We start from the raw sequence: 21,937 nt of genomic DNA on the forward strand, positions 1-21,937 counted from the left end.
GCTAAGATTGTTGTCAAGAGCAGAGACCAAACGGCGAGATAACTTTTAGAAGCGTTTCATAATTCAAGGAATGGGTCCGCCTGTGTCAGTGGCATATCATTTGTATCGTATCAATATGAGATATCCTTTTTTAATGGACAGCTTACGTATTGACATGCTGACGTCACAGTTTCACGCCCCTGCGCATGCGTATACGTTTTCTTGATTTCCAATCTTTGCCGGCAATAAACAGTTCGTAGTGTGGTGCCCCTCTGACTCTTTCCTCTGTCTTTTTTCATGTTTCTAGCTTTGCGCCAAAATTAACACATTGAGAGCGGTGCTATGTTTGCGCATTTTGCTCATTACGTTCAGTTATTTGTTCATTAACAAAATCCTGTGTATTTTCCAGTCCAATGATTCGTTGTTTCGATTTTTTTTTTTTTTCGCACGTGCGTAACTCAGACCATAAATAGTGCCTTTTTAGTGCTAACCTACCATAACCCCCCCCGGCCCCCCCACCTCCATCCAGCGGTTGCCCCCCCCTGAAAAAATTTCTGCGGACGCCCTTGGTTATATGTAACAAATACGGTATCAATGTAAACAGCGCCTGATCATTTTCATATGCAGCTGTGCGTATTCGTCGGACGCCGGAAGCCTCTCCGCCTTGGCCCTAATGTCGCCCTTGTTCAACAGACCAGTTGCGAAAATTAGAACGCAGCTGTCCTGCACGACAACAAAAAAAGTTTAACCGACCATTACGATACTGCCTAATGCGAAATCTGAGCGAAGCTGTTCAGGTACTTTGATTTTTGCGATAAGTTAAGCAAATGCGCATGCGTCAAGGCAACGCGGCGCTCGCGAGTGGGAAGAAGCGCGAGCAGGCACGAGGCACCGCAGACGCTATCACAGCGGCTCTCTGGCTCTCGTGATGTAAAACTCCTTGGGGCAGTCTCTTTGTCACGCTCTTTGGTCTTCGTTCACTCTATCAGTTACGCCGACAACGGCGACGTCACTCAACGCAGGAACGGGTGCCTAAGAGCTGCGCTCTAAAAACGCCAGGCCTGCGCGGAACGCGCATTACAGTCACAGCGAGAAAGCTGGAAGAGCGAACCTTTCTAGTGCCCGTTCTAAACTCTCTTGGAGCAACTATAAATACAAGCACACGTGCAAGGTATCCACTACGCCGCAAATCATAATTTTAACACGAAAGTGTTTTATGCCAGGGTCCACCAAGACTTCAGTGACGTATTTCCGTCTCGGAAATGACATATAAAAAAATGTACACAGTCAGATGGCAAAGAAAAAAAAGGTACCGTTAACGGGCATCGAACCCACGACCGCTCGGTCCGCAACAACAGATGCCGGGCACGCTATCCACTGCGCCGTGTCACTTTTTTTTTTTTTTTCTTTCTTTCATGGTATTTATTATAATGCGTATTTGAAATTATCACAAACGCTATGACGTAGTGATGCATTCACTTAGCGACAATAATCGCACAAGCACTGCACAAGCATTCAAAAGCTTACATGCATATACTGTGCAAGTCCAGAGAAGCAGGAAAAGTCACTCTTCAAAGCTTGTTACACGTGGAGGCTGGTAAGGATGAACACCTCATCAAGATGGGGTGCCAGTCTGGTGTGATGTCAAGTTCTTCGTAAATGTCCTTTAGATGGAGAGCCATACGCATGAAATGCATACTTGAAGCAGTGGTTAGTTCTGCATTACGGTCTTGCATGCGCGTTTTCCACAGACTGTGCAGTCCCATAAGGAAAAACATGTCAAAGGGCACTTCATCAAGAGACGTTGGGAGAAGGTAACGTATAGTATGCGAGTTAATGTTAAAATATTTTTGAACAGTTCGTTGAAGGATGTCCCAAAATAGAATGGCATCTTTGCAGCTAATAAAACAGTGTTCTACTGTCTCTGGTACATCGCAGAGACGACAGTTAACTGAAGAAACAAAAATACCTTTCCTCTGCAACCATGATTTCACCGGCAGTGTATCAGTATGGAGTTTGTAAAAGAAGGTTTTTGTATCAGGAGAAAGATGCATTTTCCGAACTCGTTTTAGTACATCATGTCCTGGAAGGTGAGAATATAATGAGCGGTAAAGTGGAGGTGGAAAAAGCATGGATAACAAATCCTTGTAGAGTCGCTTGCGTGATACTGTGTATAGATATTCTATGGAAAACCGGACCTTGAGAAACCGTACAGCGATGAAAACTTCCTGCATAAATCCCCACAAACACGGGCGTACAGAGAAATCTGAGGAAACAATCAAGTCAGGTAAAGCATTAACAAACGTAATCTGCAAGAATGATCGAATAATGGGATGCGAACTGTCGCGAAAAAAGTAGAACCGTGAAACAATTTGCCATAGATATAAATGAACTAAACCCAGCCCTCCCTCCTTAACTGGCCTGAATAGGTTATCCCGTCTCATTGGTTCAAACGTCGAAGACCACACGAAAGTTGCGAAAGTCCGATGAAAGCGCTGTATGTAAGATCGAGCGCAATGAATAAGTTGCAATACATAGTATAGCTTTGTGGCTAAAATGTATTGCAAGCTTTAGCTCTCCCAAAGATGGAAAGGCGATGTGGAACGTAAGTCTGGGCCTGTCGTTCAAGCTTAGGAACACGTTCTTTCCAGTATCGTGCGCTGAATCTGTACGCATCTAGCGGCACACCGAGGTACTTTGGTGGAATACGAGTCCAATTAATTCCCTGCGAACTTCTCCGGCGTACTACCCCATGATCAAAACCATAATCCTAAACTTTTAGATGTGTTTAAACGAGCACCTGATACAATGCCGAATTTACTTATTGTAGATACCACATTCTCAATACTTCGTTTGTCTGAGCAAAAGAAAGCTACGTCATCTGCATAAGCCAATACCTTAACTTCATTGCCTAATATATTGAAGCCGCGAATACTATTCGATCGTATTATGCTCAGGCATAGCGGTTCAAGATAAAGTGCGAACAGCAGTGGGGACATTGGGCAGCCTTGCTTTACAGAAGAGCAAATAGATACCGGTTTTGACAGATGGCCATTAATAATTAGTCGCGTTGAACAGTCATTGTAACAAAGTTTAACGCCTTCCAGCAGAACAGAGCCAACATTTGCATGTTGCAGAAGGGAAAACAGAAAGGAATGACTAACACGGTCAAAAGCTTTGGCAAGGTCTACCTGTAGCATAGCAAGCTGTCCTTGACAACTGTAGCAATACTGAAGAAGTGTTCGAGCGATGTGAATATTTGTTTGTATGGAGCGACCCCTAATTCCACATGTCTGATGAGAACCAATAAGTATTGACATCACAAACTGTAACCGATTTGATAATATCTTAGCAAAAATTTTGTAGTCAACATTTGTCAACGCTATTGGCCTGTAGCCTTCAACAGAACGAAGTTTTTCCTTTTCAGAACTTTTTGGAATGAGAACAGTATGGCTTTTGCAAAAAGACTGCGGGAGAGTCTTCATGACGTAACTTTGTCTAAATATATCCAGCAGAATAGTACTGAGAGTTGTTTTGAATGATTTGTAAAATTCAGCAGGAATCCCATCAGGGCCAGGTGTTTTTGACAAAGGTAGTTGCTCAATGGCCTGCTTAATTTCCTCTAACGTGATGGGACTACTAATGATTGCGCAATCATCTTCGCTCAATGGGCTTAACAGAGAAACAAAATTTGTTTTGTTTTCGCCACCATGGTCATCAGGAAGAGCACTAAACAACACCTTGTAGTACCTTTCGAATTGCAAGATAATGTCTGCTGTATCTGTTAGAACAGCACCGTTAGAAATCAGATCTGGAATAAACTTGGACATTGCGTGGCGCCGCTCATCAAGTAAAGCTTGACGTGTCGGTAGCTCAGAATTCAAAGTCCTGCTGTTCCGAGATCGAATACGTGCACCTCTGTAGCGAGCAGCATCATAATTTTGTAGCTGGCATTTAATGCTTTCTATTTCATTAATGTATGCGCCTGGTTTTTCGCATTCAATCTCGTAAAGGTTACATAGACTTTCAAATAATCTCTTTTCCTCGTTCTTTCGATAGTACGATTTGACAGATCCACATTCTATAGCTAGTGCACGAACCTCCTGCTTAAAAAGCTCCCAAGCAGCGAATACATGTAATCCTTTAGAAAAAGAATTTCTCACTGCCTCTTTAACTCTATTAACGAATTCCTGATCGTTTAGGAGGTCCGAGTTCATCTTCCAAAGTGCCCACTGTGGTCGGAAGTGATTTCGGCGGCTTGCACCAATTTTTGCGATAACAATACAGTGATCCGAAAATGAAACTGGCTCAGTGCTGCACGAAAGTTCCCGGGGTAGGAGTGATGAAGATACGTAAATTCGATCAAGGCGAGCAGAAGAGCTTCCCTGAAGTCGAGTATACGCAGTTATTTGACCGAAAGTACCGATGTCAATGAGCCCTGCATTATCTATAATACCACTTAAGACTTCACCACTCCTGTCTCGGTGACTATTAGGATTGTTGCGATCACTAGGATTGCATACACAGTTAAAGTCGCCCATTAGTACAGTGAAATAATCACAGTTAATTAGTTTGGACATATCTTCAAATAACTGAACCCGTTTTGAAATCTCATTGAATGCATACAAGTTGATAATACGCCACGGCACTCCATGCAACACAAAATCGCAGCATATGTACCTGCCTTCACTGTCAACGGGAGTAGTAACTGCTGTACAGGGTAGACTCTTTCTCAGAAACAACCAGCAGCCCGCAGACAGACCCTTTGCGTGTGAAACGCAAACGTTATAGTCGGACAGGAAGGGCCGTAGGGCCTTCTCAGTGTCTTCGTCACTCTCGATCTTTGTCTCCTGGATGGCGACAAAATCGAGTCGTTTCCTTGTAAAAAGCCTGCGGAGCTGAGCCTGTTTCTGGAAAGACCTAAGGCCACGAACATTCAATGTTGCAAAAGTGAGTCGCTCGGACTGCGCCATGATGTCTACCAACAGTATGCTTACTGTCCCTTGGGATCACTTCTATAGGTCACCGCCGACGGTGAGGCTTCTCTTGAACCCCCACCAGGCCTCCTCGATCGCGACCGCCGACAATTTCCGTTGTGTTTCGATGTTCGGCGACGGCGCACCTTCCGATTCACACTCGTTGTGTCGCTCTCCTTGCTTGAATCGGAGCTGTACGTCGCGCGGCGCTTGGGGATTGCCGCATCCACAGAAACATGCATGTCGTCTTCCGAGACCGAGGCAGGATGAAACGGCTGCTGCGGAACTGAGGCGCTCTTATCTGGTGCCTCTTCACTGGAAGTCTCCGAAGGTACGGCCTGTTCCTTAACAGGCTGGTCAGGACAAATTTGGTCCAACTGCTTGCATGGTCCACTCGGTTCTTCGTTTACCACAGCTTCCTCGGACGCATCGACTGTTGTTTTCTTTGCGTCTTCAGTAGGCGTTCTGCTTAATCCTGTAGCATCTGTGCTTGACGAAGTGTCTCCCGTCGCGTCGAGAACTTCTGTGGCATCCATGATATGCTCTTGCAAGTTCTCATCTGGTTGCTGCGTACGTTGTCGTAGTTTGTTGGCGTAAGTCATGACACATTCCTCAGCTGAATGACCAAAGCGTCGACAGTCGTCGCAGCGAGGAGTCCTGCAGTTACGACGAATGTGCCCTACCTTATTACAGCGAAGACAAAGTGGTGGCCGCCCAGGAATGAGGACAAGACTTTGAACTCCGCAGACTGTCAGGAGATGTGGAATGTCACCCACTCGGATTCCATCGGCAAGGGACAATACAACATCACGATTTAGAGTCCGCATTTGCTCCATGTCCGCTACTTTCCAGCTTTCTATTGATATTGACTTGATCTTCCCGAAAACATGCAGGGCATCTCGAATGTAGGTGTCTTCTAAGTGCTCAGGAAGCCACAGGAGCTTCATCTTTACTTCTGTGGGTTCCGGGTCAACCACAAGGCATCGACGGCTCTTGACAAGAAATTCACCACGTGTGACTAACTTTGTTTCGAAATTGCTGACTTGCACGTCACCATCCATACGTGCGACATTTGGAACTGACCTATGGAGCTGATTTCCTTAGGTCGATAATGTTCCGAAGAGCATCTCTGAAGTCTTGAGCACGGTAAGGGGCGACCCAGCCAAGTCCGCGTGCAGAAAAACGGAGTCCACAACCAGCTTACCGGTAGGAAGGCGGGGCAGCACAACACGGTAGTCATTACTGTTGGCTGAAGCCTGAGCAGCACCTCGGCTCAAGGCCGATAGATCCTTTGAGGCGGAGAACATGAAAAACGCGACCGTTCGGCTTTACAAACGCGCCTTTTATATCTACCACTCTCCTCAATCGGCGGGTGTGGTGTTGCCCTCTGGGAGCGGTATGGTAAAGTAATTCGTCATTACAGTGGCCTCCGCGACTAGCACCTGCAACGCGTTACACGTCAGTCCCATTCGGCTCGTTTTCAATAGAAGTTCAATTTTTCGCAATGCCTTAACACACCGCGAGGTGGCGATCTTTGCCCAAGCGCCTTAAAAGCATCGGCCTCGCTCATCTAATACAAACCAAAAATAGCTCTGCGACGCGCGCCTGCCTCGCCTGGCTGTAACACCGCGTTCCACACTCACGCGCTCGCCCTGAGAAAAATCGCGGCTGGGCTACCGGGGCGGCACGACGCGCTTTGCGTTTCCCTCAAGTCCGGCCGTGGTGTTCAATCGCATTTTAACATGACGCGGTATGGCGACCAAGTTCTGCGTCGAATATGCGACGCTCTTCTGGCTATCACACCTCGTTCTCTTTTTACGCTTTCACCGTTAACTACTACAGCTGCCACAAGGGTTTGTTTAATCATTTAACGCGGACGTTAGTCGGCGGGATGGAGATGTATATCATCATCAAAGTGGGTGCATACACGTTAAACGGTGCCTTAGCTGCCAGACATCAATACGCATTGTGCGAACTCTCTTATATCAATGTACAGTAAACAATTAGTTACTTCTGTAAGGGCACGCTTTACTTTCGTGTTATTCCGATTCCTATGACGGAGGGATCAACCATGTTTTTAGGGGCGAAGCTCCTTATAGCGGCACCCGTTCGTCCCTCGTAGCGTAGTATGTAACCAGTCTTACGCTTTGACCTGCAAGGTGGTGCCGGTGGGAGATTTTTCCTGTGCGCTGTTGAACAATAAAAAATTCGCAGCGTTAGCTAAAAGCCGACTTCTTCTGTCTCTCATTCCCATTAGCAGCCATTCTTTACCTCCAAGGTAGTGCCTGGTAGATTTCTCCTGTGCGTGATTAAACAATAAAAATTTTGTTCAAAACGCCGTTGATTGATGAAATAAACCAACAAAAGACGCCAGATGTTTGTAAAAGCAAAACGAAAGAACGCCAGATATTTCTAAAGCAAAACGAAAAGACGCCAGCTGCTTAACGAAAGACGCCAGATGTTTTCTAAGCAATGGTTTTCTAAACAATGAAAATTCACAGCGTACATGTAAAATTAAAGTGCGCTGCAAGTCGTCATAACTCATCGAACCTTTAGTATAAAACGCGCCCGATTTCACGTCGGTGATGATGTACTGGGCAGAATTCACGGAAGATTCACGGTTTACCGATGAACCTCCGCAGCTTCGCCCACTCATCATCATTCACTCCGTGGATATGCTGTGATTTTTTGTGAAGTAAGGAAGCACCCACTATGCCATTCTTCGTTGTTCTGCGGATAAGCAAGGTACCCGCTACACACCTGTAAGGCATTATGTGCACTTTGTTGATGTTGCATGCGGCTGATGACGATGAAGAACTGTGGCTGAGCATTTTGTAGTGGGTGGGAATCTTTAAACCACACACTCCTTGCGCAATTGTCACGCCTGGTTTTAGAGCGCAGCTCTTAGACGCCCGTTCCTGCGTTAAGCGGCGTCGCCGTTGGCGCCGTTGGCGTCGTCGGCGTAACCGATAGAGCGAACGAGGACGAAAGACTGAACGCGGAGTCTGTCAATATCACGAGCCACTGGCCTCTAACCTCGCTTTCTTCCTTCGTCACGCACGCTGGCCCCTCGGTACCCTCGGTGGGTGTTCGTGCGCATGAAGGGCTGGCAAGCGCGCTGCGGCTGGCTTCGCTTGTCGTAACGGTGCTGTCGGCGTTTCGCTCGGTTTGCGACGCCTGCAATGCACAGAGTGATGAGCGCAGCACTCGAGCAGTCGCAGTTTCTGTGGCAATATGTAAAGAATGTTACATTGCTAAAACTGTGGATAGCCAAAACTTCAAACTGTTGGCGTTGCCCCAATACGGAGCTGCGCTCAGAATTCGCATTGGGCAGTAATCGTCGATGAATTCTTTTATTTTACCCTTCTGCCACGCTATATTACATATGTTAACGCTTTCCCTTGCCCGACATGACGCCTGTATACGGTCTTTTTGCCAACGGGTTTCCACCACCAGCGTGGCTCTGTGGTCACTCCACGCGCCGCAGTTTAAAGGAAAAAGAAATATCTAAGAGCATCTGAGTGAAGTTCGCGTTGCCCCTTTCTCCGGTGTAAACCGAGAAAGCCGGCTCTCGTATGTCGCTGATGAGAGGAGACTTAGACTGGGTAAAATGCAGTTCGTTTATTCCGATGCGCACTCGGCGCGTTCCGAAATCCGTCTCCCCCCGGACCCTCCATTCAGGTCTCTTAAAACACTGCTGCACGGGGTCTTCACAAGTTCAGGCACGGCACTCTCGAGCGGAGGTCACGTTCCCACGGTTCGAGCACGGCGAGTACAACACCGCAGTCGTCGGGTCATTTAGCTCGGCAGAGCCGCAGTCCGTGGCGAGCACTTGAAGTCGTAAATCTGAGCTCCGAGTTCGTTGAGCAGACGCTCGCTGCCGTCGCTGTCCGAGTCCCCCGCAATGGCTTGCGCCCACCGCACGGTCGTACGAGGCGCTGACGGAGATGTTTCGGCCAACACCACCACGCGTTTCCGAAGGCGCGCTTCTAGGAAAACGCCGCCGAAGCCAGCTGATATTCGCAATGCCCATAAACTGTCGCGCCGCCAAGCGGAATTAAGGAGCGTCCTCTCGAGGAGGGTTAGTAGACGATAAAATGGCAGCACTACGCAGTCGCTCCCTTGTTCGGCTGTGCTAACCTCAGTGTTAACGCATTGGCAAGGAAGGAACACTACGGCTTTGCATGTTCCCTGCATCAGTGAACAAACCGGGCCCTCCGTGACATGAGAAATCTGATTCGTTCTTGCGAGACGCGAAGTTTTCGGGAAAATACGTGGCAACTCGCGCTTTCAATGCTAGCCCACAGCGTACGCATACTATCAGCTTCGCGAGGCTTTCTGTAGCCACGTAGGTTAGTTAAATGTTATCGTCTGACATATTCAGTTGAATCTCACCCTGTTTTACTTGCATATAGCATTGGTCAGTGTTTCTTGTAGAGCACGAATCCCACAACACTGTACGCGGGAGGTCGCGCAGGCTCGCGATGTGCTCTTGTAAAATTCAGCGATCTCAAGTTGTCGATACATTAAAATAGGGCCTCTATCCTTTGCAAGCAAAGCGCTGTTACTAATCGTGCGAGCGACGTTTCAATCATCCGAGGACGCGTCTGCTCCATGCCTTTCGTGGAGCGAACGCTTTCCACACCGTCCTGCGCCAGTGTGTTGGTGTTGGTTTCATAGCCAGCGCTGCGCCGCTTGTTTTTGTACGTTTGTTGATAGGTGGCAGCACACTGCAAGCGATTTGCTCGTTGACCGATCCGAGAGCATAATGTTCTTCGCGCCCAGACGATTGTAAACGTGGTGACGCGGAGTGGTCGCAGTCGTTCGGCGGAGGAATTTCTTCGGATTGCTTTCTGCAGTGATGTTGAAAGAAAACCATCTTGACGACGAGGATTTTTCACTGGACATTGAAGACTGTGAAAGCACCGAGAGTGACAGCTGTGACAGCGACGGTGAACGATCAGCTGAACTCCCGAGGAGCGAGTTGCACTTGTCCCCTCATGCGTTAACGTTCTTTCACCAGGGGCGTAGCCAAGGGGGGGGGGGGGGGGGTGTTTGGGGGGGTTCAACCCCCCCCCGAATTTTTCAGTTTTGCTTGCGTATATAGGCACGCACACATACAAAGCACGCACGAACATACATAAAGTATGGTGTGAACCCCCCCCCCCCCCCCCGAAAAAATTTCTGGCTACGCCTCTGTCTTTCACGCTCGTAAGTCACTTTGATTGTATTTAATGTATAATATCCTTGAGCGAGATCAGAATAAAAGCATAGTTCCTCTTGTGCAATGTGCATTGCATGTATCACAATTATTGTGGATATTATGGAGCGCCGCATCGCCAACACGCTCGAAGTCGACCAGCGAAGCGAAATGGTTAGAGCGATGGAACGTGCAGTCACGGCCACAATCCACGCCTCTCGGCTAACTTCTTCGACGTTGCGAAAAGCATACGTGTGCATTCTTTTCGATATTCACGTTTGGATCGGGCTGATCGAATCTGCAACATTGCGAGTGAAGTGAATTGCACACGGCTAGAGTCTCAGCATGGCTGTGACACAAGCGCTACTGAATGGGATGTTAAATGCTCGTGTTCCGTATGAAGAAGTAATACCGCGTTCCCGATCTGCACAAGTAATGACGGCGGCGTATTATGTTTGCAGACCATAACCACGTTAAACGTGCGGTCCCGTGCTGCAGCGATGACGCTACTCGCTGGCGGCCTACTACTGCGGCAAATCCGTCAGGCAGGGCTCGGTACGGGCTACCTCCGGTGTGCCGTTCAGCTCATACGTCAATTTAGTTCATGCAGTTTTATGTAGCACGCACGGGATATCGCAAGCATCGTTATGCACGGTAACGGAGCTGAAATATAACCTTTCACACACAGCAATAATTAGGTGGGGGGGTGGGGGGGTTACTTTGCACTTTCCATGGTTTGGGAAAGTATTTTAGTCTCATATCCAATTGAGCGCGGCTCATGACTTCATCCGGTGAAATGGCACGGGCCGTACGTCCGCACGTCCTATCTGTTCCTATGCTAACAAAACGGGTTGACCTCCTCCTGGCGCCATCTTGAAAAGCACGGCGTGGACGCCGCCATATTGCCAGATAGTTCACCGCTAGCGACGTCTAGCGGCGGCGCCATCTTGGGCTGTTTGCTCTCTGGTCTTTCCGTCGAGACGCATACATTCGTCGCATCGTGTGTCGTCAAACTGCTGTTTTAGTTCTGTGTAAGCTTTGCGGAGACGTTAGTTCGGTTCTTTTGTGACTCTCTGAGCTTTCCTGACTGACAAGACGGTCGGCATCGAGTGTTTTGCGATTTGTGGTTTTTGTGTATGAACGGTGCACGCTGTACTGCCGTGTTGACATTCCGATGGCTGGTGGTGCGTCTAAGGAGCCCGTAGTCTTAGGAGGTAAGATCACTCAACATGTTTCTGATTTATATCACCGCGTTAATGTTCACGACAACGTTATAGTGATAATCGTCACAGCGAGCACGATGAAACTGCACTTATTGCTCGTCAAATGCTACTACTACAACGCTGCATACCCGTGCCGTTGCCGGAAAATTGTTCACCTAGCTGCAGTAAATGTTGCAGCGCAATTACGCTGCACTTGAAGGCGAGCGCTCGCAGTTTCTGTGCGACAACAGTTCGCTGTAACTGTACTTTATTGACACCGTGCTTGTCCTGTTTTTCAAGTGGTAAAAGTCAGCGGTATATTGAAGCTAATCGAGAAACCTCGCTATTGACACGTCGCGATATGCTGTCGCATGAGGCCGAGATCCGCGGTCAGATTTTTTTTGCTGCCATCAAAAATGGTTAATTGCGTGTGGCACGTACAATTCGGATCGCAATAGTTGAGCTCAGTGCCTAAGGGAGGCATGCGACTGTCTGCAATTTCGATGGACGGATCGTAATATTTAGATGCGGATCGAGCAAATCGCCGTCCATTGTTTACGTGCGAGCATTATGCCAGTGTGGACTTATCGTTGTGAGGCAGTCGTTGTATCTTACGAGGTAAGCTGTCGCGCTGAGCTCGTAGACACGGGTTCAGTATCGATCACGCCGGTCGCATGTTCGTGAGGGCGAAATGTGAAAATATCGTGTACCTACGATTACGTGGTCACACATAAAACCTGCAATTACACGAGGTGTCGTTGCTCTTCTTGCCTTTATTATTTTCCACTTTATGTGAAAAATAATATATTCACGCTAATTGTTACCCATCCGAGGAAACCAATAACCCTTCTGTTATATTTTTTTCCAGATGGCATGGCCATCCTAACATGGGGAATGAATGGCTGGACGACATGCGGGAGTGGGCTGTGGGAGCCCTTGACATAATTTCTTACCTATTGAATTCCGAGGCGAAGCATCGGCACGGGATTTAGATTACTGCGCTTGCCGTCCACAAAATACGCTGAACATACACGTGATGATGTCGAGGGCACCAAAACCTTTTCTATTGACTGCGGCGACCACTGTCTTTTCAAATCGGCGTCAGCGGGAAACCGATGCAGCAAATACTCGTTTCATCCGCACTCCTCTTGCAACACGTTGTGCGTGCCGCAGAGCTCTTTTCTTGCTGCGTTCCTCTTCTTTTGGTTATAACCGCAGCCGTAAACAACGCAATGATGCCCTGTTGATAGACTGTTCTTGAACGACATTCAATGTTCAATTAATACACCAAATAGCGTACGCATTGAAGAGCCACTACACAACGTGAATGGTGAACTCTCTGCAGCAACAGCCCAGCGGAAGGGGGCGTTGCCCAGAAGCCTGCTACTCTCGTCACCAGGTGGCGAAAATCGGCTTGCGGCTCGCTGGTTTGAGGTTGCCGCTGGAAAGGTCTATAGTTCGTGGCCGTTGCGAATACGTGCCGACCCCCGGCATTCGCCCGCAGCTCGGTTTTGTTTATACGAGCCGCAGGCGCCCCATTGCTCCGTCCGACACCTCCGCCGCCACTGTGTTGCATAAACGTCTCGTGATGCAACACACCATGCAATGTCCAACGGGTATGTTTGTTGCTTCCTGTAGAGGCTGGGTAATACAGGTCAATCACGGAGGGAGTGCAAGAGGGGATGCACCACTCCGCTAAAAGCTCACAGTGCCATGACCAACATAATTCCAATGCATGCATTCATATCCTACCCCAGCGAGTGCGGGCTCGCCAGCCGAGACAACGCGTCCGCGTTCGCATTAAGTTTACCCTTTTTGTGCATGACCGTAACATTAAACTTCTGCAGTGCCAGCGCCCAGCGCATCGGCCGTGCACTCTGAGGGGACGTCAAAGTGAGGAACTTTAGAGGATTGCGGTCAGTCACCACCGTGACACTTCCACCAAAAAGCCACGTCTCAAGACGTTGTGATGCCCATACAACAGCATAAGCCTCGCGCTCAATCGTGGCCGAACGGGTTTCGACCGACGTTAGCTTCTTGCTGAGGAGAGCCACCGGCATTTCCCTGCCTTTTTCATCGATTTGAGCAAGGCATGCTCCTAAAGCTACATCGGATGCATCTGTTGCCAGAATGTAGCCCTTGCTTACGTCAGGCGCGTGAAGTGTCGGCGCACTTGTTAACTGTTCCTTAATGCCTTCAAAGGCCTTTTGTGCAGCGTCGCTCCAGGGTATTTGCTGTGGGACCCGTCGCCCTGTCAAATCGGTTAGCGGCAACACTAACGTAGCGTACCCGAGCACATAGTCGTGGTAATAATTACACAGCCCGAAAAAGCTCCGCAGTTCGCGTTTGTCCTGCGGCCGAGAAATGTTTTGAACCGCCAAATCCCTTTCCGGGTCGGGTGCGTGTTTACCTAAACCTAAAATGAGGCCAAGGTACTTGACTTCCTGCTGTGCAAACTTGCATTTTTCAGCATTAGCGGTTGGTCCCACCTGAGCTATCGTCTGTAGCACCTGCCTCGTGATCGGAGCTATCGGTACCCTGTCGCGTGTTCTCACACGTGCTTTATTCTGGCACTGGTGACAGCTCTGGCAGTACTGCTTGACATCACCTGACACAGCGGGCCAAAAGAAAGCGGTCTTAATCCGCTGTAGTGTCTTCTTTTTGCCAAGGTGACCCGCCCAGCCCGAATCATGAGCCAACCGCAGTACATCTGCCTGTTTTGGCTGTGGCAGCACCAGTTGATTGCATGCCCTACCAACCACGCTATCTTTGTGGTACAGCAACCCATCAATTACAATCATTCCGTGGGTTCGCGCCCGTGCTTGTTCCCACGCTTCCTTAAGGCTGGGATCAGCCACCTGGCTTAGCCTGAAAAGTTCTCGTTCACCGACATCTGCATCACACTCCAGCGGATCCGTTTGCTGTGCCTCATCGTCAATGCACACCGCCTCAACTTCCGCGGTAACTAGTATCGGTTCACCATGCTCCTTAGCCTCCGGCCGTGCCTTCTCCACGACAGGGCGTTCATGAACAACCGCAGTTTCTTCCAATAACTGCTCGTACGTGTCAGGGGTTATGAGCGCGTCTACCCCACTTGCAAGTTTATCAGTGACCGCGCACAGTATCCCCTTATCGCTTTCTTCGCGACCAATATATCTGGGTTTTCCAATCAATCTGAGTGGAACATAGGCCAACTCGGCTACTGCCTGCTCACCAAATGCGCCCGTCAATTTTAGGCTGGTTCCCGTTGGTTGATATCCCGGCACTACAGCCCTCCTGATGACGCTTATCTCGGCACCGGAATCTATGCTGCCTTGAAACTGTGACTGGCCACACGCAAGGTCAACTGTCTCGATAGAGTGAAATATAGGTGCCTTCACAACGTTTTCCTGAGCAATCATATCCACATCAACTACGACATCACTGTCTGGATTTTCCTTCCGCACCAAATTTGCTTTAGCTGCCCGCGCCGTCGGGCAGTCTCGCGCAAAATGCTCCACGGAATTACAGACAAAGCAACCTTTGCTCTTTTTGTCGGTTTTGTTTGCCCCTACTGAAGTCTTTCGTGCATCAGGGAGTGGTCTTGGCTTTCCATCTCCCGTTATCTCGCCTGAGTTCACGAATCCTCTCTTGCTTTCTTCGAAGCTTTCAGCCAATTCAGCGACCTCCAGAGGAAGCATTAATTTGCTCGGGGTTTCATTTTGAATAACGAACGAACGGGCTTCCGTACCCAGAGTGTCGCGAAGCCTGTCCGTTACTATGAGATTTCTGAATTGTTCGACGCTGCAAACTTTGTAGCCATTAAGGTAATAAATCAAGTAATTTTCAAGCCTCACTGCAAATTGGGGCCATGTCTCATCTCGGCGCTTTTTCGATTGAGTAAAGAGGCGGCGATACTCAGCAGAAGACAGTCGGAGACCTTTCAGTACGGTTTCTTTAAGGATATCATAATCCTTCCTTTCATCAGCACTGAGTCGAACGAGCAAGCCCCTTGCTCTCTCATTTAGTCGGGGCAACATGAGCCCCGCTCTCCACTCACATGGCACATCATAGCAATCAAATGTGGCCTCAACGTCGTCGAACCACGATGGAACGAGTGATTCCTGAGTAGGCATGGGTACCAACACGTCCTTCAAAAGGCTCGTGTACCTCAACCTCCTATCCTCACTCCGAGCTGCCTCTGCGTTCCCAGCATTTGCGGCGGCACTGGCACTGTTGTTTCTAAGCCGTTCCATTGCTAATTCCAATTCCGTAATGCGGAGCTGCATTTGTAACATCGCCATTTGGTCAGAGCCTGACCCTCCCGAAGGCTCTCCTGTGACGCTAGTCATCTCGGCGTTCGAGCCCACATCCGTCAGCCGCCCACTCTGGTCGGGTTCCATTTCGCTAACCCCGCCACTACGCAAGTTATACCAACTGGTCATAACAAGCTGCGAGCCAATAGAGGAATGAGACACCCACCTGCGCCCCTCGCGCTTCCAGCAGTAGCGGCTACGGCCTCTTGAGTTCACGCCCGAGATGAGTCCGTCATCGTGGAGTCAGCCCGTGTCTGCTCTTCCACCAGAATGGATGTTTTCCTCAGTCTTCTCAGCAGGACATCCTGTCGACTGCGCCAGTGAAGTTCGCGTTGCCCCTTTCTCCGGTGTGAACCGAGAAAGCCGGCTCTCTAAGTCTCCTCTCATCAGCGACATAAGAGAGCCGGCTTTCTCGGTTCACACCGGAGAAAGGGGCAACGCGAACTTCAGTGAAGTTCGCGTTGCCCCTTTCTCCGGTGTAAACCGAGAAAGCCGGCTCTCGTATGTCGCTGATGAGAGGAGACTTAGACTGGGTAAAATGCAGTTCGTTTATTCCGATGCGCACTCGGCGCGTTCCGAAATCCGTCTCCCCCCGGACCCTCCATTCAGGTCTCTTAAAACACTGCTGCACGGGGTCTTCACAAGTTCAGGCACGGCACTCTCGAGCGGAGGTCACGTTCCCACGGTTCGAGCACGGCGAGTACAACACCGCAGTCGTCGGGTCATTTAGCTCGGCAGAGCCGCAGTCCGTGGCGAGCACTTGAAGTCGTAAATCTGAGCTCCGAGTTCGTTGAGCAGACGCTCGCTGCCGTCGCTGTCCGAGTCCCCCGCAATGGCTTGCGCCCACCGCACGGTCGTACGAGGCGCTGACGGAGATGTTCCGGCCAACACCACCACGCGTTTCCGAAGGCGCGCTTCTAGGAAAACGCCGCCGAAGCCAGCTGATATACGTGCCGACCCCCGGCATTCGCCCGCAGCTCGGTTTTGTTTATACGAGCCGCAGGCGCCCCATTGCTCCGTCCGACAATCTGATTCTCTATTGTCGACACTTGCAGCGCGTTGCTCAAGCACAAAGACGTAACAATTGTGACAGGCGCTGCAAGTATCGAGCTTCTGCTCGTTCTTTGTGTGACATTCCAATTTCTTGCTATCGCATTCATTGCGTCGCCCCTGCGGCGAAACTGTGACTTTTTCATCTTTTTTTAGTCTTCACAACTCACCAAGTAATTGGAGCTCTAAATGGCAATAAACTGTGAATAGCGGCGGTGTCTTGCGGCGCTTTGTGCAACTATAGAATACGTCTGGCACGTGACACGTTTTCTGGGCTGCAGATGTCTTCTCATAGAAGAAAAATCGTTAAACGATCGCGCATTACTGAGTACGTCGCTAACGAAAGCTTTACGCCAGCAGATATGTAGAATATAAAAGTCATTGCATTTTTATGTCATCTACGTAAACACGATGAATCGCAAAGAATATCGCTACTAGCGTTGTTGCTGATGTTACCTGGCCGGTGATTGGGTATTGCGAAAACCCTGATACGTTTACCGGCAAGGTAGACCTCCCCAGCGGTATTTGCACCTATGTGCGGAAGCTTCTTATTGAAGTTCTTATGATTAGACCAGGCTAGTGAAAGAAACCCACGTGACTGGTATGGCAAATTGACCCGCCATCTATGGAGTGGGATCAGAGTTAAAATCTGCGTTCCGTCTCTTTTCTCCCAACTCTCTTCAACCCCCTCTCTGGCGGGATCAACTCCCTCTCCTCCGGGAGGCGCGCTTTCCGCCGCCTTGCTGGCGCCGCCGCGCCGACTTTGAAATCCGTTGGAAAGTTTCGTGTCTGGCGTTGGTAAGGCGCGCGTTAGCCGTCGTCGCTCGTCCGTTTGACGGTGCGCGCTCGCTGTGTGCTTGTGCGACGCGATGTTTACGATTCGGGATGTTTGTGCATAGTGCTTTGTTGCTCGAATACTTCCAGAACAAGTCCCGGAATATATGTGCCGGCCCCCAAAAGAACAACAGGTGAGCGTGCCCTTTGAGTTGCGGCTTTCATTGTGTCAGTTTGAATTCACGTCCATACCGAGTAGCTGTTCTCTGCAGTGGGGCTACAGTTATTGTTTTCAAAAATGACTGATTCGAAAAGGGCACGATGCTGCGTTTAAATCGTTATACGAACAAGCAGCGGTACATGAAGCCCATGCGACGTAACTATATAGTTACAGGCTTACAACTCTCACAGAACCGCGTGCTTGAATATGTGCTTTGCATTTATCTGCGGTTAATTACTCGCCATCGCCTATAACCGCGTTTCTAAGGCTGTAGGTAAATGTAAAAAAACTTGTGCTGCTCTGGGACGAACAAACGAATTCACTTTTGCACGAGTCGACGGCGCTCTTTATCTGATTGGAACTTGTTCCTTTTCTTCAGGGCGGAAGCGTTTTTAAAGTACTCCGGAACGCCACACAGCTGATTGGTGCGCCCAGAGAAAAGCTGAAGAATTGTAGAATCGGCGCATTTCAAGAAGAGATGCCATGAATCCTCCGATATCATCTGTTCATTTTCTTCGCGTTTATCATCACTAGTTTTATGAAAATCAACGTTTTTGGAAATGTAGTCAATAAAGTGCGGCCAATATTAGTTGTGGTATCTGTGGAGTTCGTTTTCACATCTTTAAAATGATCTTTACATGATTATTCTATTTTTAGGTATTCAACTGCTTTCATTGTTTTTGCATTGCAGTGAATGTTCAATTTTGTTAGTTATGATAATTTTGTGCAATATCGTGCGCATATATCAGAAGCTGTTCTGCACTTTTGTCAGTATAAAAATTGTTTTTTATTATGTGCCCTAATGTTATGCTGTTTTTTATTCCACTGTTCTTTAAGTTCTTAACTTTGCCGATACCTTTCGTGTTGTTTAGTGGTCATGAACACGTCTATGTGAATCTCCTGTTCATCACTTCTGTTAATCTCCTGAACCTCTGTCGCACCACATTTGATGAAAATGTTGATTTTCGGAAACGAGGACAATAAAACGAGACCAAAGATATTTTGTGTTGTGAGTGCAATTCATTCTTTTGCGTTCTGGCACATGCTGCACGACTGCAGTGTGTTCAGAATGCTTGATTGCAAATTGCGTACATTCAAACGCGCAACGAACGCGCGGCGCTGCACGCGCAAGCGGATGCAAAAAAAAAAAAAAAACGCCGGCGCAGCACGCGCGAGCGGGTTCATGAAAAAAAATGGAGGAGGCTGCGCAGCACGCGCACGCAAACAAAACAAAAAGAATAAAAAGCGGCGTTTGCGAGAGAGCTAGGAGAGGAGGTGCGAGGCGCGGCTGGTGTTGCCATGACGACGCATACCGTGTGCGCCGCCATTCTGCAGTTTGAGCTTCTGAATCCCAGCCGCCAGGATAGTAACTGAAGGGACGTTTGGCGCTGCCAGCGCTGACGTCATGAATTAAGACGTCCTATGGGAGGTATACGGAGTAACCTCCCCCTGATTAGACGGCAACCCGCTAGCTGGTCGGCAAGCAGAGCAGCGACTCCACCCAATTACAAAAGCGACAAGCAAAAACCGCTTTCAGCGAAGTGTATAAAGAGCTGTCATGTTAAGACACAGGTTGAAAGCGCAAAAGACGAAGACAGAGAAGAGGCTTGACACACACGAGCGCCTCTTCTCTGTCTTCGTCTTTTGCGCTTTCAACCTGTGTCATGCCAAACCAACAAGCCACAGCTACCCTAGTGCCATGTTAAGCAGCTAAAGCAACCCCAATAAGTTGTTCCGGAATGAGTGACATACTTTGAGCAAAGGAAAGAAGATGCCTTTTAAGGGCTCGTTTGTCTTTGTTAAACACAATATTAATGAGAACTAACAGACCATAATGCCAAGGAAAGTATAGGGGACGTTATTTGTAGTAATTAGGATATAAATGTGAAGAAAGTAAAGTGGACGAAAAGATATAAATTGCCGCCGGCAGGGACCGAACCTGCGACCTTCGAATAACACATCCGATGCTCTGCCACTGAGCTACGGCGGCAGTCATCCTCCCGTCCACTTTATGGGGTGTATGTGTGCATTTTAAACCAGGGAGTGTTAGTCAGCGCCGATGGGAGTGTTAGGGAGTGTTAGTCAGAGCCACACTAAAACTTCTAGAAGGAATACTTGTTGATCTGCTTCTACACCATGTTGGTCAAGCAACTAGATTGCTTAGCAGGTCAATATCCTGCGCTTGAAGGCCAACTCCGGCGATTTTTCGGCCATGTCAAAGTAATGGTGCTTTTATATTCCTGAGACGCTCCTGTCACGGGCCCGATAGCAGAAATACTCGGCAAATTGGAGAACAATTTTAAATAAGCAAAAAAGCGCAACACCGAAACCGAAACCCAACCGAGCCTACTGTCTTCACCTGACGTATAAGTCGGAAAAAACCAGAAATCATGCAAGGCATGCCGGTCCCAGCACGCAGTATGAAAGCTGGGAAAGCGGCGAAGAGCAGACGCTCAGAGGAAAGGTGACTCCGTCGGAAATATATCTTGTGTGTGACTGACCGTGCCACGTGCACAAGCTCCTCGGAGCTGTCGGAAAATGACAGCTGCAATTCCGACGCATTTGGAGGTTAACTAAAATCGCCATTCCATTCCTCTTCGATGAAGTGAAACACACCTGTTTAGTTCTTTGCTTGCCTGGTTGCGCATTCCACCGCCAGATGGCGCCACCTGTCCAGGCGGCTCAAGATTGTGGGGCCACGATCGGGTAAAATGCTATCGCTGAGAAGTTTGCGGACGAACTAAAGCTTCTCAATATTGATATGGGAAGAGTGCATAAGTTTGGCAATAGCAGCGTTCAACATCGCGTTGGTAGGGCCGAAGGAATTTAATATAAGCCAAGTACGAGCCACCTTTCGCACAAACGTTACTACATTGTTTCGCACGACGCACAGCTAGTGATGCAGAACTATCGATGGTACTATCGATACTATCGATAGCTGAGTCCACTATCGAACTATCGATGGTAAAAGATACTATCGATAGCGCTATCGATAGTAAAAAATTCGATGGTACTATCGATAGTATAAAATCAACAGCGCGGACTCACTGCAGAATAAACTTGGTTCCCCGCTCTCGTGGTACATAGTGGAGCCAGAGGAGCAGGCTGAAGGGCAAGAAAGTTGACAGGCTTGTGTTCTTCACCAGAGTGCTTTGCTGACACATGATCTGAAAGTCAAACTGTTCAGCTGTAGCGGAAAGGAAGCCTTTACATGTGGCGGGACTGCGAGGGTTCAAATTGATATTGCATTTCATGATTTCAAAATAAAAAGTTAATTGTAAGGTGTAACTGGTTGCTTTTGGATACGAATTTATTGATGGATATATTGCGCCAGAAATAGTTTCTCTGCCGAAAATTGCTCATAAATTAAGCGAAGCTGGTAGTAAGCTATCGCAAATATTTTTGCAATATGGCCGGCCAGCAACCGCATCATTATTCACACCACTATCGATAGTATTGTCACGTGGTTGTGACGGTGAAGAATGCTGCAGTAAGAATGGGAAATACGGAGCACTTTATTTGGGCGAACTTATGCCCAGAAAATCAAAACTGCAAATACAAGCGATACATGCTGCGCACTGATAGCGGCGGGAGCAGTCGTCAGCCGCCGAGTTCTCTCATCATCGGTGGAACGCGTCGTCCTTTATACATCAGCCATCAAACGTTCCAGCGTTATCGCTGGTGCTCGCGTAAGCTCTCGAATAAACTTGACTATGCTCGTCCGGCGCGTAATCTTAACAGAATGATCTCAAACAATTCTCAAGCTTCTGAAACATTACGGCGCGGGCTGCGTCAAACGTTGCGAACAGTCTTCGTAAGTGAAACCCTAATACGTCAAAACAAAGCAATAAACACGCGTGGCAGTAATAGCGCTCTAGTAATATTAACGATGGTACTAGCGATTGCACTATCGATAGTTTGTCGATAGTAGCACTATCGATAGTTGTTTACACTATCGATAGTTTCAAAAAAACTATCGATACTATCGATAGTCAATTTACCGATAGTTCTGCATCACTACGCACAGCTCACCATATATCGATAGGCCCGGTCACGGTGCACCCTGTATATGTTACGGAAAGTGTTTCCATGCGGTATGTTCACGCATGTGCATTCTTTAGCCGGTACGGTATTACCGAACTTTCCGTGCGGTAAACCGGCATTGCTAGCTAAAACACTCTAATATAAAGAGGCGGGGTAATCGTTAGGTGCGAGTGTTCGTGACTGCTAACGTGGAATCG

The 21,937-nt window shown here is 48.5% G+C and overlaps 2 protein-coding genes and 1 non-coding gene across 5 annotated transcripts in view; 2 read left to right on the plus strand and 1 right to left on the minus strand.

Annotated features, from left to right (window-relative positions):
• LOC119390647 (gastrula zinc finger protein XlCGF57.1) overlaps nucleotides 1-21,937 on the plus strand; it is a 389,923-nt gene that overhangs the window by 284,895 nt on the left and 83,091 nt on the right. The window lies entirely within an intron of this gene.
• LOC119390650 (gastrula zinc finger protein XlCGF57.1-like) overlaps nucleotides 1-21,937 on the plus strand; it is a 504,324-nt gene that overhangs the window by 166,284 nt on the left and 316,103 nt on the right. The window lies entirely within an intron of this gene.
• On the minus strand, nucleotides 19,615-19,686 carry Trnat-ugu (transfer RNA threonine (anticodon UGU)). Its single transcript has one exon. It is a non-coding gene; the product is annotated as a tRNA-Thr (tRNA).

Source organism: Rhipicephalus sanguineus, chromosome 4, assembly GCF_013339695.2.
Source record: "Rhipicephalus sanguineus isolate Rsan-2018 chromosome 4, BIME_Rsan_1.4, whole genome shotgun sequence".
Taxonomy (NCBI): domain Eukaryota; kingdom Metazoa; phylum Arthropoda; class Arachnida; order Ixodida; family Ixodidae; genus Rhipicephalus; species Rhipicephalus sanguineus.